The sequence below is a fragment of the Maylandia zebra genome, linkage group LG6 (assembly GCF_041146795.1).
Source record: "Maylandia zebra isolate NMK-2024a linkage group LG6, Mzebra_GT3a, whole genome shotgun sequence".
Lineage (NCBI taxonomy): Eukaryota > Metazoa > Chordata > Actinopteri > Cichliformes > Cichlidae > Maylandia > Maylandia zebra.
The window spans coordinates 19061484-19075220 of NC_135172.1; the positions used below are offsets into that span (position 1 = coordinate 19061484).

The 13737-nt window shown below is 47.8% G+C and overlaps 1 protein-coding gene and 1 pseudogene across 2 annotated transcripts in view; both read left to right on the forward strand.

Moving 5' to 3' along the window:
* The first annotated feature begins 714 nt into the window (after window positions 1-714).
* LOC143419097 (uncharacterized) lies at window positions 715-4634 on the forward strand (annotated as a pseudogene).
* A 7821-nt stretch (window positions 4635-12455) lies between these two features.
* The window catches only part of nr3c2 (nuclear receptor subfamily 3, group C, member 2), an 87870-nt gene continuing 86588 nt past the window's right edge, over window positions 12456-13737 (forward strand). The window contains exons 1-2 of one of the 2 annotated variants that reach the window (XM_004549323.3): window positions 12456-12724; window positions 12876-12914. The gene's annotated coding sequence lies outside the window, so the exon portion shown is untranslated. Of the gene's footprint in view, window positions 12915-13737 lie in introns of both variants that reach the window. The other variant, XM_004549322.3, reaches the window with a different exon arrangement.

The following is a 13737-nucleotide window of genomic DNA, read 5'->3' on the forward strand; positions in this document are numbered from 1 at the left end:
GCCGATCATTGATCAGTTTCATGATTGAAGTAGAAACAGGAGAGGGAGGGGAGAGAATGAGAGAAGAGGCAGCTGTGCAGCAAAGACACAGAATAACTTCAGCTTTGTGTCTTTTTCATTGTAGCTTAAGTTCGGGACAAACTGTTCCTTTTCACCTCAATACCAAACGCACAATATTTTCTCTGAATACGAGACGATTCCGTTTTTTACAGGACGGTTGGAAACTCTAATAACTAACCTTATAAATAAAATAAGATAAAACAAGTTCAACATCAATAATATCATAGCACCCGCCCAGCAGTATATAAACTCCGTCATGCTAGCTAGTACGCAGTACGAGTTCCCTTTCAGTCGATTCACTCGGTACAACACATAAGTATGGGATATCACGCCCTCGCGTGTCCTGGCTGAAGAAACCTTTATTCACGCCTTTACGGCAGATGACGTGTGATGACACGCGCAAGGCCCCGCCCGCACATATAGCCGCTGCCATCACCGTCATCCCTCAGTTCTTACGCTCTTCACCTCGCTGAGAACACCTCTGCTGAGTTGGGCTAGCTAGCTACTGCTAGTTAGCTCCGTTGTCTGCCAACTTGAACCTAGCTTAACTGCCCCTGTTGGTGTTAGCCTCCACCGCCCAGCTGGTGCGTAGGCTGCCCGCGGAGCGCTATTTTCAAGTTTTTCTTGTGCAGCGTTTCGCTTTGCGTTTTGGGAATGGACTCCAAACCGAAGCGAGCAAAGCAGAAATCTTCTGTTCGCCCCTGTCCTCAGGGATGTGGTTTCTCTTTGCACGACAGCGACCAGCACGATGCCTGCCCTGTCTGCCTGGGGATCGTCCACGCTAGGAGAGCGTTGACGGAGCCCGAAGCTTGTGCGTTTTGTCGCCAGCTCCGACGCTCGACCCTGGAAAGACGGGTGACGTTTGTGGAAAGAGTGCTGGGACGCTCGGCTGTCGCACGGCATGACCCTCTTCTTTCCGAGTCTGGAGCCCCGGCTTCGTCCGAGTCCGAAGACGAAAATTTTCAGGTCGATGTCCCCGCGATTAGCTGGGCTGACCACATGGAATACGTTGACGGGTTAGCCGATGACGGACCGGAACCATGCAGGAGCGCTGACGGGCTTCAGCCTGGGTTGAAGCCCGCCAGCGCTCCCCAGGAAGACGATGACGTGCTGGACATCGGCCTGGACATCCATGGTTTGTCGGAGGATGAGCAGGAGAGCTCATTGTCGACCCAATATGCCGCCGCTGCTGCGCCGGTCGGCCACGATGACACCTCTCTTTTCTCCCTGTTTCGCCGTGCCGCTGAGAAGCTGCAGGTGGACTGGCCCTCTCCTCCACCAGCTCGGAAGCCGTCGCGGTTTGCGGGTTTTTTCCTTCCACCGGAGCCCGCAACGGCCAAAAACTGCCTCCCCATGTTCCCAGACTTTCTCTGCGAGCTAACAGCGTCATGGGACAAACCTCTGTCTACCCGCGTCACGGTGCCCGGCTATGGACAGTACATGGAATTGGACGGCGCCGAGGGAGCTGGTTTAGCTAACCCACCCCCTATGGAGCCGTCTCTGGCTGCTTATCTGGCCCCGTCCCATAACCATGGTGTCGGTGGCCCCGCAACTCTGCCGTCCAAGCACTGCAGATTCTCGGCCTCGCAGCTGGAGAAGATTTATCGGGCTCAGGCCGGCACCGCTCGAGCCATGAGCTCCGTCACCATGCTCCAGACGTACCAAGCAATGTGCCTGGCGGAGCTTGGATCGCTGGTTCCGGAGGACAGCCCGCTGTCACCTCTTCTTAACGAGGTTAGAGTCACCACGGATTACATCCTCCGTGCGTCTCGCTGTGCAGCGCTCTCCCTGGGCAGAGGGATGGCTTCGACAGTGGTGGCGCAGAGGCACCTGTGGCTGACCCTCTCCGACGTCCCTGATAGAGACAGAGCTGTGTATCTGGACGCACCAGTGTCTGCGGCTGGGTTATTCGGACATTCACTTGAAGCCATTCAGGCTAGATTCGATCTGAGGAAGAAGCAGACGGAAGCTCTGCGCGACATCATCCCCAGACGCCAGCCCCAGCCCAAGCCCACTGCTAGCTCTCACAGGCCCGCCGCTCCTCTGACAGCTGGCAAGAGACCGGCGCCCACTGCTGGAGTGGGAGGGCCGCCGGCGAGAGCACGTACTCCGGCCCGAGCTCCACGCCAGTCGGCCTGGGGCAAAGGCCCTCCCCCGGGCCCCCGACGGGACCCGACGCCCAGGAGGAAGAAGCCTCAACCCTCCTAGCTGTGATTGCGAGTGGGGAAGGGATCCGGCAGCAGGGAGACGCTGCTCTTACCCCTCTGTTGCCGCACAAGAGGTGCCGCTTAAGTTCTGTTCAGGTTGTCAGCCCCAGAAGGCGCTGCACTTCCCTATCGCGGTCTCCCAAGCACATAACCCCTGCACACGGTTCAGATGTGTTGAATGTTCAAGCGACCACATCGAGTGTTCCCGCTGTTTTTCATTGTTATGCCCCGGAAAAGGTGCACCCAACAAAATGTATAAATGTACATGTTCCCATGTTGCAATCAATAAAGAGTGTGGTTTACTCTCAAACAATCTCAAATGCTCAACCTGCAGGCGAAATGAGCCAGGTCAGGCAGGGGATGCAGTCCCCTGCAGACACACGGGGGGGCGACGGCGCCCCGCCGTCAGTGCTGCAGGCCAGCCGGCTGGCTGCTCACTTCCCTCAGTGGCGCGCTTGCGCCCCCTCTCCGTGGGTGCTGCAAACCGTTGCCATGGGTTACCGGTTGCAGTTCCGGGTCAAGCCGCCTCGTTTCCAAAGAGTCGTGAACACGATTGTCAACCCCGAGGCAGCCTTGGTACTCAGAGAGGAAATACAGGCGCTATTACAGAAGAGAGCAATACGGGTGGTCCCCGCTTCGGAGACGGACAAAGGTTGGTACAGCCGTTATTTTGTCATTCCGAAGAAAGGGGGAGGGCTTCGTCCCATCCTCGACCTGCGAGTCTTGAACACGTACCTGCGAACGTACAGGTTCAAGATGCTAACACTCAGACAGCTCCTGAGTGCAGTCGGCCCGGGAGATTGGTTTGCGACAATCGATCTAACAGATGCTTATTTTCATGTCGCTATACACCCGAAACACAGGCAGTTTCTGAGGTTTGCATTCGAGGGCGTAGCCTACGAATACCTAGTGCTGCCGTTCGGGCTGTCGCTCGCTCCCCGCACCTTTACGAAATGTGCCGAGGCAGCGCTAGCGCCCCTCAGGAAGAGGGGCATCCGCATCTTGGCCTACCTGGACGACTGGGCTCTCGTGGCTTGCTCCAGAGAACAGGCGGAGACGCAGCTGTCGCGGGTTCTGTCACACATTCAGACACTGGGGTTCTCTGTGAACTTTCAGAAGAGCTCGCTAATCCCAGGTCAACAGATCGCTTTTCTCGGTCTGGAAATATGCTCTCTTTCCAGCCGCGCACGGTTGTCAGAGCACAGAGTGGCCGCGTTTCATCGCTGCCTCGCTCAATTTCAGCTGGGACGCAGACTGCGTTTCCAGACGATATTGCGCTTGTTGGGCATGATGGCATCTATGATCGCCGTAGTGCCGCTTGGGCTGTTGAAAATGAGAGCGTTTCAACGCTGGACTCTCTCTCACCGTTTGTGTGCTTCGCGTCACCTCCGGAGGTGCGTCTTGCATGCTAGCTCTCCGTCCTTGGAGGGAGCCCGGGCTACTGCACCAGGGCTCTCGGATTGGGAGGGTGTTGTTTCGCAAGGTGGTGTCCACAGATGCTTCCCTAAGTGGGTGGGGAGCGCTGTGCGAGGGTGCGTCAGTGAGAGGGATCTGGTCCGCGGCTCAGCGCCAGCTGCACATCAACCACTTAGAGCTGTTAGCAGTGTTCTTAGCTCTAAAGCGTTTCCGTCCAGTCCTGCAGGGCCAGCATGTCTTAGTCAGGACGGACAATTCAACAGTGGTGTCTTATATAAACAGGCAGGGAGGAACACGCTCTCTTCCCCTGTTGCAGCTGTCTCGCTCTCTGCTGTTATGGTGCAGTGTTCATTTTCTGACTCTAAGAGCCACCCATGTCCCGGGCCACCTGAACCTGGGGCCGGACCTTCTCTCCAGGGGGGGTCCTCTGGTGAGAGAATGGAGGTTACACCCTTCAATAGTGGCTCAGATTTGGGATCTATTTGGCGAGGCGCAAATAGATCTTTTTGCTTCCAGGGTGAATGCTCACTGCCCCCTGTACTTCTCCATAATCGACCACGATGCACCCTTGGGCTTGGACGCGCTAGCGCACCAATGGCCAGACGTGCTCCTGTATGCATTTCCCCCAGTGGAAATGATATCTCCAATTCTGGAGAGGGTGCGTCGGCATTCCCTCTCTCTGATCCTGGTGGCCCCTTGGTGGCCCGCGAAGTCGTGGTATGCAGAAATAATCAGCCTGCTTGCAGCAAGTCCTTGGCAGCTTCCTCTCCGCAGGGATCTCCTCTCTCAGGCGGGGGGGGAAGTGTTTCATCCGCGCCCGGATCTGTGGCACCTTCATGCTTACCTGCTGAGAGGTTAAACTTGGTTGCTAAGGGTCTGCCACCTAGTGTGGTAGCGACGATTCAGAGCGCCAGGGCCTCGTCTACTAGAGGCTTGTACGCTTACAAATGGCGAGCCTTCGAGCGATGGTGCCAGGACTGCCACACTCTCCCATTTCAGTGCTCTATTGTGGATGTTTTGACATTCCTGCAGGAGCTGTTGGATAAAGGCCTTTCGTTTTCGACGATCAAGGTTTATTTAGCGGCTATATCTGCTTGTCATATCGGTTTTGACGGGGTGACACCAGGTGCGCATCCCCTCGCCGTGCGTTTTCTGAAAGGGGTTCGCCGGCTGAGGCCCGTGCTTAAGTCCAGTGTCCCTGCTTGGGACTTGTCTTTGGTGCTGGAGGCCCTTTGTGGCCCTCCGTTTGAACCCGTTGAGTCGGTAGATATGAAACTTCTTTCGTATAAGACCGCATTACTTCTCGCTTTGGCCTCGGCGAAGCGAGTGGGGGACCTTCATGCGCTGTCTGTGCATCCTGCCTGCACACAGTTTTCTCCTGATGGCCGCAAGGTCGTATTGCGTCCGAATGCCGCCTATCTTCCCAAGGTCATGCCTGCATCTTATAGTTCAATGGAGTTTGAGTTGCTGAGCTTTTGCTCCCCTCCTTTTGAATCTGAGGAGCAGAGGAGGGTGCATTCTCTTTGTCCGGTGCGTGCGCTACGCACCTACATTGAGCGCACTCGGGATGTGCGTTTGTGTGACCAGTTGTTTGTCTGCTTCGCTAATCCGAATAGAGGTAGAGCTCTGTCCAGACAGAGGCTGTCCCACTGGATTGTAGAAGCTATCTCGCTGGCATACAGCACCGGAGGTTTTGCGTTGCCCCACGGGGTGGGAGCTCATTTCACCAGGGGGATGGCGACCTCATGGGCTCTTTTTAGAGGGGTGCCTGTGGCTGATATTTGTGCAGCGGCTAATTGGGCGTCGCCGCACACTTTTGTGCGGTTTTATCGGTTGGACGTTACAGCCCCTTCGGTGGCTCATGCTGTCCTTTCTGCTGGGTCTACCACTCACTGAGGATGTGGTGGTCCCGTTCCGGTTCGGTGGCTGCTCTGCGGGGCGTGTATATAGGTCCCATACTTATGTGTTGTACCGAGTGAATCGACTGAAAGGGAACGGTTAGTTATGTCTATAACTTCTGTTCCCTGAAGGAGAGGAACGAGGTACAACACAGGGTGGCCCCACTGAGCAGTTGGCTCGGTGAAGAGCGGCTATCGAACTGAGGGATGACGGTGATGGCAGCGGCTATATGTGCGGGCGGGGCCTTGCGCGTGTCATCACACGTCATCTGCCGTAAAGGCGTGAATAAAGGTTTCTTCAGCCAGGACACGCGAGGGCGTGATATCCCATACTTATGTGTTGTACCTCGTTCCTCTCCTTCAGGGAACAGAAGTTATAGACATAACTAACCGTTATTGTAACTGACTGTAAAAAGTCAGCATAACGAAAACGAACTCCACCTAAACTTCGTTTATATCTGACCCAGATAGACTGCAAGTCATAACTTCTTACCTGAAGTTCAGCTCACCGCCTCGGGTCTCTGCTCCTCTTGCCTTTCCGTCATCCACCTGCCAGCGTGTTGCACCTGCTGGCCTCCACCACTTGCTAATGTTACTGAATCTGTGGAAGCTCCGCAATCCGGTTGTTCAGTCTGACGTCACTAGCCGTGTCTGGGCCTAAACTCCGCTGCAGGTCCATATATCAAACGATCACTATGGCAATACTGAGAGTTGAAAAACTGTCTAAAGTCTTTCATCTTTAATAAAATGATCAGCGTTCTGCTCTACCAGGTGTAACAATTGAGTTTAACATCCAGGCATCCATGAAAACGGAATTTATGACATTTAACGGAGTTAGAAGTTAGCAGGAAGTTAGCTCGCTAGCTTCTATCTAAATACATTAAAGCATGTCCTGACTGCGGGGTTTTGGAAACAAATTAAAACGTACAGCTCTGTTATCACTTCCAACATAAATGAAGACAGAAAACTAAACAGCAGTGACGTTTGTAGGGTTACTGAAGTTTGGCTAGCTGGTATATAATGATGTGCTATGTGACCGCTAGCGACACAGCTATGTTAGCATAATACTTTTTTTCCACTTGATAAAAGTTAACGTGAGTGTTCTCGGTGGTCAGAAACAAATGTAATCGCATGCCAGGATGCTGTAAAAGGACCAAACCTCAGCCAGGAGAACACCTGAGATAATCCATCCACAATACGAGGTTAGTCATTCATATACTGCTGCATGGGCTGGGCTGTAGTTACATCCTAAGGTTTTAAAAACTGAGCTTAAATAAATGATTAGCAGTAATAAAAGCCGAGGGAGGTCAAAAGTGATCACTGACTGTTTTAGGAGCTTTTTGAAATTAAATAGAAGAAAATACATAACAAATTCAAATCAAATTCAATTTTTATTTGTCACACACACACAACCATACACAGTATGACATGGGGGTGAAATGCTTGTAGCTGTACAATGCCCGACCATTAAATGACAGAAGAAAAGTTTTACAATATTTACAATTTACTACAAAAATTTACAAATTAACTTAGGAATTTACAGTAAAGAATGTGCAAATAGCAGAAGAGATTATAAAGATAAGGATTATAAATTATAGGAATTATAGGATTATAGGAAATGTGTGGTGGTGCGTGTGGTGACGTGTGTGAGAGTCCAGTCTTATAGTGACGTGTTTGGGAGAGTCCAGTCCTACACCTGGTTCAGGCCCCGAATAGACATTAAACATGTTAACAACACAAAAGCCATATTAAACGCAGACTACTTTAGGCCCGGAAGTAGGATTCGTCACGTCATCACTTAACGATAGCCGCCACCAAACAACTGAGTTATTTTTTACACATCTCCCAGCATCTGGCCAATCCACCACCTTTCAGTGTTTATACGGTTACGGAGAAAAAAAAACAAAAAACAAAAAAAACATCGGCCCATAAAAACAAAAAATCAGCAGCCAGTCCAGCTATGGGTCCCTTAGTACCATCATCTCAGACTGGTTTCTTGAACATGACAAAGATTTTACTGAACCCCACAGTCACCAGATCTCAATCCAACAGAACAACTTTGAGATGTGGTGTAACAGGAGATTCTCATAATGTGCAGAAACAGTGTGATGCTATCATGCCAATATGAACCAAACGTTTCCAGAACTTTGTTGAATCTATCCCACGAAGAATTAAAGGCAGTTCTGAAAATGGGGTCCAAGCTGATACCTGATAGGTGTATTTTTTTTTTTAAAAGTCTGTGGTGAGTATATTTAAAGCTGATTAACAAACAAAAACTGCCAAATTCACAAGGTGTTATCGCATGCAAACCTTTATAGCTTAGCATCTTTTATTGCACATCTGCAAAACAATGTCATATTTTATATATATCTCCAATCTCCAATTAGAAAACGTGTCAAATTTATTGTGCAACAGAATCAAGTGATATTTCAACACCAAAGCATACTCGGATGTACACAATGCAATCTGGGCATTTGCTCTTAAAGCTCACTCTACCTTGGCATCTAAATGCTGCGAGAGGTGGGGGGGAGGGGGAGTTGGGTGCGGTGGGAGGGGTGGGTGCAAGCAGGCACCAGGAATATGAATTCATAATGTACTTGACACAGTTTTGTTGAACAACACATTATTTAGTGATAATTTTCTGCATGTTAATAATCTGATCTGAAGTCAGGCTGTAGCCTATACGCTGTGTTCCCACTGAATATGTATTTCTGACCACACTGAGGGTAAACATGTTATTTAATCATCGCCGTGTTGTCTGTCATTATTGCTTAAGTAGGGTGAACAAACCCCAGGTGTTGTACACATAGTACGAGAGACTTTTCTGTAGGGAGGCTGGCTGAACATGCTCAGGATTTAAACGATACGTGCCGTCCGTGCAGTCTGCCAACTTAAGGTGAACTGTGATCTGTGTCAAAACGTGGAGCTGGAAGATAGCTTTATTTCTGCTGTGTTATAACAGACATATTAAGGTTTTGCATAACATGCAATTTACTCGTAATAGCATTCTATCTATCTATCTATCTATCTATCTATCTATCTATCTATCTATCTATCTATCTATCTATCTATCTATCTATCTATCTTAGAATTAGTAAAATATGCCTTTATTTTAAATAAGTGTAAATTTTCACACCCATACAGTCATACTTGAATGATTCAGTATGTAATTATACCCTTGGGTGAATTAATTAATATCTTGCCAAGTTGGTTGTGTAACTCTTCAACTTTGCATTTATTCAAATGCTTGCAGTACAGAGATATGATTTCTGTTAAATGAACTATTTCAGGAACTGGTCAACTTTGATTACCAGGTGAAAGTTAAATCTAATTAGCTGCCTCTAAATGTTTAACTACACACGGTAACTGTGAATAAAAGTATCAATCGTCTTTGAAAAGCATGAATCCCGATAAAGTTAGCAAATTAATTTTCGCATTTTTTTTCTCTCTCTTGCATTTGCTCCATAAACTCTCTTTATTATTATGAAATGTAAAAGAGTTCATTCCCAATGTTAATTCACATTTATTAACATTTGCAGTAGCCCAAGGCTAATTTCTTTCACATCCTGCCTACACGGACCATGGCTGCAGAGTTCAGATACAAAAACATGCTAGTTCCCATAACAACCCCATTTAAAATTCAATGGTATGTATGCCTGTGTCTGACCTTCATAGGCTTATCATCCAACTGTGAGGTTATTCAGTCTGCGAGCCAGATACGACAGCATGTACTCCTCATCTTGAAATCTGCATCGGCCAAAGTAAAGAACGGATTTTTCATCCAATCATATTAGTTATAAGAAACTTACTATGGCAAGTAGACATGTCTAATGAACTGTGAGCTACTAGACAGTGCCTGACCGGTTTCTCCCGGCCTTATAGTCTGCTACCACACAAACACTGAGCTGCATCTGACTGGTTGATTGCCTCTCAAGGACTGTCTGCTTCAAACCAAACTAACACGGGGAGCTGTTTGCAAACTTTTTCATGTAATCCAGTAAAATGTGCTTCTTAAAAAACATCTAAAACAAGAGTCATGCAGCTGCTGAATATGTTTTCCTATTTGGAAAATCTTTTGATGATCAGAGGTACGGGTTAAGGGAAACACTCCTGTATACAGTCACCTACCCCTCAACTTTATGCAGATGAGAAGTGGTCAACTTTCTGCCCTGTTGCTACCACATGACATTGAACAAACAGACATAATACGCGGAAACATGACGGATGCTGTGAACACAATCATAATGACTGCACAGAGGCAAGAAATGAAGCTTAAGTGTTAAATGTTAAGTGAATAGTCACCCTTTAGTTTATAGTAATGAAAAGAAATTGCATTTCCCCTCACCTCAGCTTTATTTTTTATTGTTTTTAAGCTCACTTGAGGTCAAAAAACTGCATTGCTTTTGTTCAAACTGAGGAATCGTATTAGCAGTTAAAGGTCAGCTGTTTTCAGTGGAAACGTTCTGTTAAATCTAATTAACAGCACGAGAAAACAGGTGGAGGAAAACCTGCAACTATCTGGTAAGCAGAGCTGCAGCTAAAGAGCCACGTATCTCCCTCAGGGCTTGGTGGAGACTAAAGTAGAGCCAAAAGGAGAGTCAGTGCTTGCATTTATCGGATATTCAAAGACAACTTGTGTGAAAAAGGCTTTTGAATCCAGGATGTAAAAATGCCAACCTCGATCAAACGCTTGTCTGATGGACTTCTTGGACAGAAAGTCAACACATCATCATTTCGACCCATGAAGTCAGAGTTGTGAAAAAAAAGGTGGTAATGGAATATTTTAGTAACTGGCAGAGCGACTGCATTGTCGCTTTATCTGTGAATGGATGACCCTCGAGGAAAACTGAACTGAAACAATAAGCGGATTGGGGGAGGGTGTCGGCGATGGACTTCTTCTCTGATTAAAAACTACATCTGTAATTACCACACGATGGGGACAGGGTCTTCTGTTGAGTTGACGAGTGTTTTGTTTCAGAGTTAACATGCTCCAATTCACCTGTCCCCATGAGGGGCAGCATCCACTTCTCTGTTTTGCAGCTGGGCCTTTCAGCTACTGGAGTTGTCTGCTATGTGTCTAAACTGGAGTGGAAGCCTGCTCCTAATCATGGCAATCACTCATCTGAGAGAAACCTACACACACACACACACACACACACACACACACACACACACACACACACACACACACACCCTCCCCCCAATCACTTCAAAACACAGCTATTTTTAAACTCCCATATATGTACAGTGTTTTCAGGCTATTGCGATTATCATTGATTTGTCTAAAATGACAGTGCTTGGAAGCTCAGAGAGATTCAAGGGGGCTCCCTTCAATTTCTACCAATGAGGGAGCAAATTATTACTGATTTCATATCAGCCGTGTTCTGCTGTCAGTCTGCAAATTCTTAGGACTTTGTGGCTGTGGAAGGAAAATCTGTGGTGCAAAGCTAAATTAGATTTGCCCATGATGTGTTTGACTGGCACCCATTATGCGCAATGGACAAGTGGGAGCTGCATGAATGGGTGTGGGAAACATTGCTTATATCTCAATTCTGCTACGCTTTTTCCCTCTGTTTTTGTGAAGCAGGTCCCCATTCATGGGTGATTAACAGGCAGATCAGGGAGGCGGGCAGTGTTGCTTGGTTGGCTTTGACTAATCTAACTGCTGCTGCCTGGCTTGAGAAATGGCTACAGGCTGGTATGGAGTATCCAGAAAAGCAAAGAAGAGAAACGCTGGAACTTTATTCTACTGTATAAAGTGCCACCCTCACAGTGGAAACCCCTACACGCTGCCTGTTATGCAGTCAAATGAAAAAAAAAAATCCTACAAAGTGTGACTGACAACTCCACAGATTAAACTGATTATTGGATGTTGCTGGAGTAAAACCAAAGTCAACACCATGAGATGTGGGTCGTGAAATGTAAACAGCAGCTTAATCCAGATGACAGAGTCACAAATCACGAACCTGAGAACATTTATTTGATTATTTTTTACTTTCGAGTGAAGGCACCTATGGACGTTAACCATGCACTGTAATCATCATGCCAGCGAGACAGCGTGAACACGCAGTGACCAGATGGACTCGGATGTGTCACCATCAGGGATGAGTGGATGTCTTGCACTTCATTTTAAAAGAAAGGTGTCCGAATGTCCACACTCAGATAGGAAACATTGTTTGTGGCTTTTATTATTATATTCTTCTTTAAGAAGACAGATGATGTGGAAAGAAAGCTACGGGTCTAACACGCAAAAGCAGAAAGTGTGCATTTGGATTCATTAGAGATTAAAGCGTTTTTTGTTTTTACTAATATAGTTTGACATGGACGGAATTAAGTGACAGCTTGACCACTCTGTAATTTGTTTCTGAACAGCATCTCCATCTAGTGGGGGGCAGCCGTCACGCTCTCGCCGACTTGATTTCACTCTTCTCTCAGCACTCGCGAGGGTCTCATGAGCTCCACGTTCACCGTGCGCGAGGAGGGGGGTCGTGCGGGGAAAGCACCTGAAATACTTTCCTGTGATCTAAAATTGCTGTGCGTGACCGTGACGGGATCTCCGAAGTGTCAGTTGGCAGAAATGACTAATATTGAAAAGTCACAAATGAGAAAGAGAGAGAGAAAATATAACGTAACAAACTTGCAAGACTTCAACAGACAAAAAAAGAAGAAGAAAAAGTGAAATCACGAAAGCCTTACTGTCGCCATCACACGAGTTTCTTTCACACAGCTCGGTGCCCTATTTCCAGACGGCTCCGTCTACCTGCGCTCCGAGCCCCTCCCTCCCCCTCTACCACTCTCTCTCTCTCTCTCTCTCTCACTCCCCCCCACCTCCACCACCTCCCTCCTCCTCGGAGTTTGTGTTGCACTCGTTGCAGTAGGAGGGTCCATGTGCACAGAATGACGTCGCTCTGACTGCAAGTCCGACTCGACTCCTTCGTTTGTTTTTAATTACTCTTCTTCTTCTGTTTTTTTTTCTTTTCTTTTCCAGAATCGTCAATCTTGGGAAAAAATTTTTTCTTACGGCCATAATGTGAGTGTGATTATCCGTCGCTGCCGTCCGACCCATCGCTGTCGTTTCGTCCTGTCAGGAGCAGCGGCTCGCTGTTGAGGATTACTAGTGATAATACGCAGTAGACTTCTCCGGTGTGTCTATCTGTCAAACTGGCAACAATGTATTGGAAAGAGTAGAGGGGTGAGGAGGTGGGGGGCGGAGAGCACGTTGGTTGATATTTATTGACTTTGCTTCTTTTTTTTGCGTTTTTCTTTTTCTGTCCTCTGGATTATCGCTGCCCAGCAACACAGCCACCTGACAACTCTGAATGTCGTAATTAAGGTAAGGACGGACGGAGCCCTGTGTTTTAACTGTACAGTTTTAATTCGAGGTGATAATGAAAGCAAGTCCCCCTCGCAGTTGGTGTCGGGAGAACTGGATACTTACGGACACTGGCCTTGGTGCTGTGGAGGAGAAAAATAATAACTTTTAACCGGGACCGTTAGCCTCTCCCCTCCGTGTCTGCTCTTTAATAAAAGTGGCCAAGAAGTTTATGCACTTTAGGAAATCGCCACCGTGATTTAGAGCAGCGTTCGTGGATTTAACGTACATGCGCTCACCTGTCTGCGGAGAGTGATATATAGGGCTGTCAAATTCTGTCTAAAAAGTGGCTTAAATAATTCATACTTTGATCGTAGTGGACGTAATCATTCAAAAGCAATACATGCGAGTTTTAAAGCAAAAAGGAGTAAAAAACGGAAACAATATAGCAGACGGACGGGCTTTTGGCTTCTTTTTTCATCTACTTTTTGTATTCTGCGCACACGCAAAATGCAGACTTGTGCATGTCCTGCAAAGGCAGAGCGATCGCGGCAGGACAACAAGGAGGGGAATTATGAGTCTGACAGCTGTTCGGGTTTTTCCCCCTTTTTTTCTTGTTTTACTTTCAAATTCTCTGCACATGTGCACAGGACAGCCTGTTTTTTTTGCAGACAGCAACACTTTAACGCCGATATCTCGGCCGCTCGCTGCGAGCCCTTCGCGGACTTGCACCGTTGCATGCAAAATAAATAGCTTGAACATTAACTCCAAACCAGCCAGAAATCAATGCAATTTGTTGTGTTTTATCGTCCGATTGTTCCCAGTGATGTTGAATCGTTTTTAG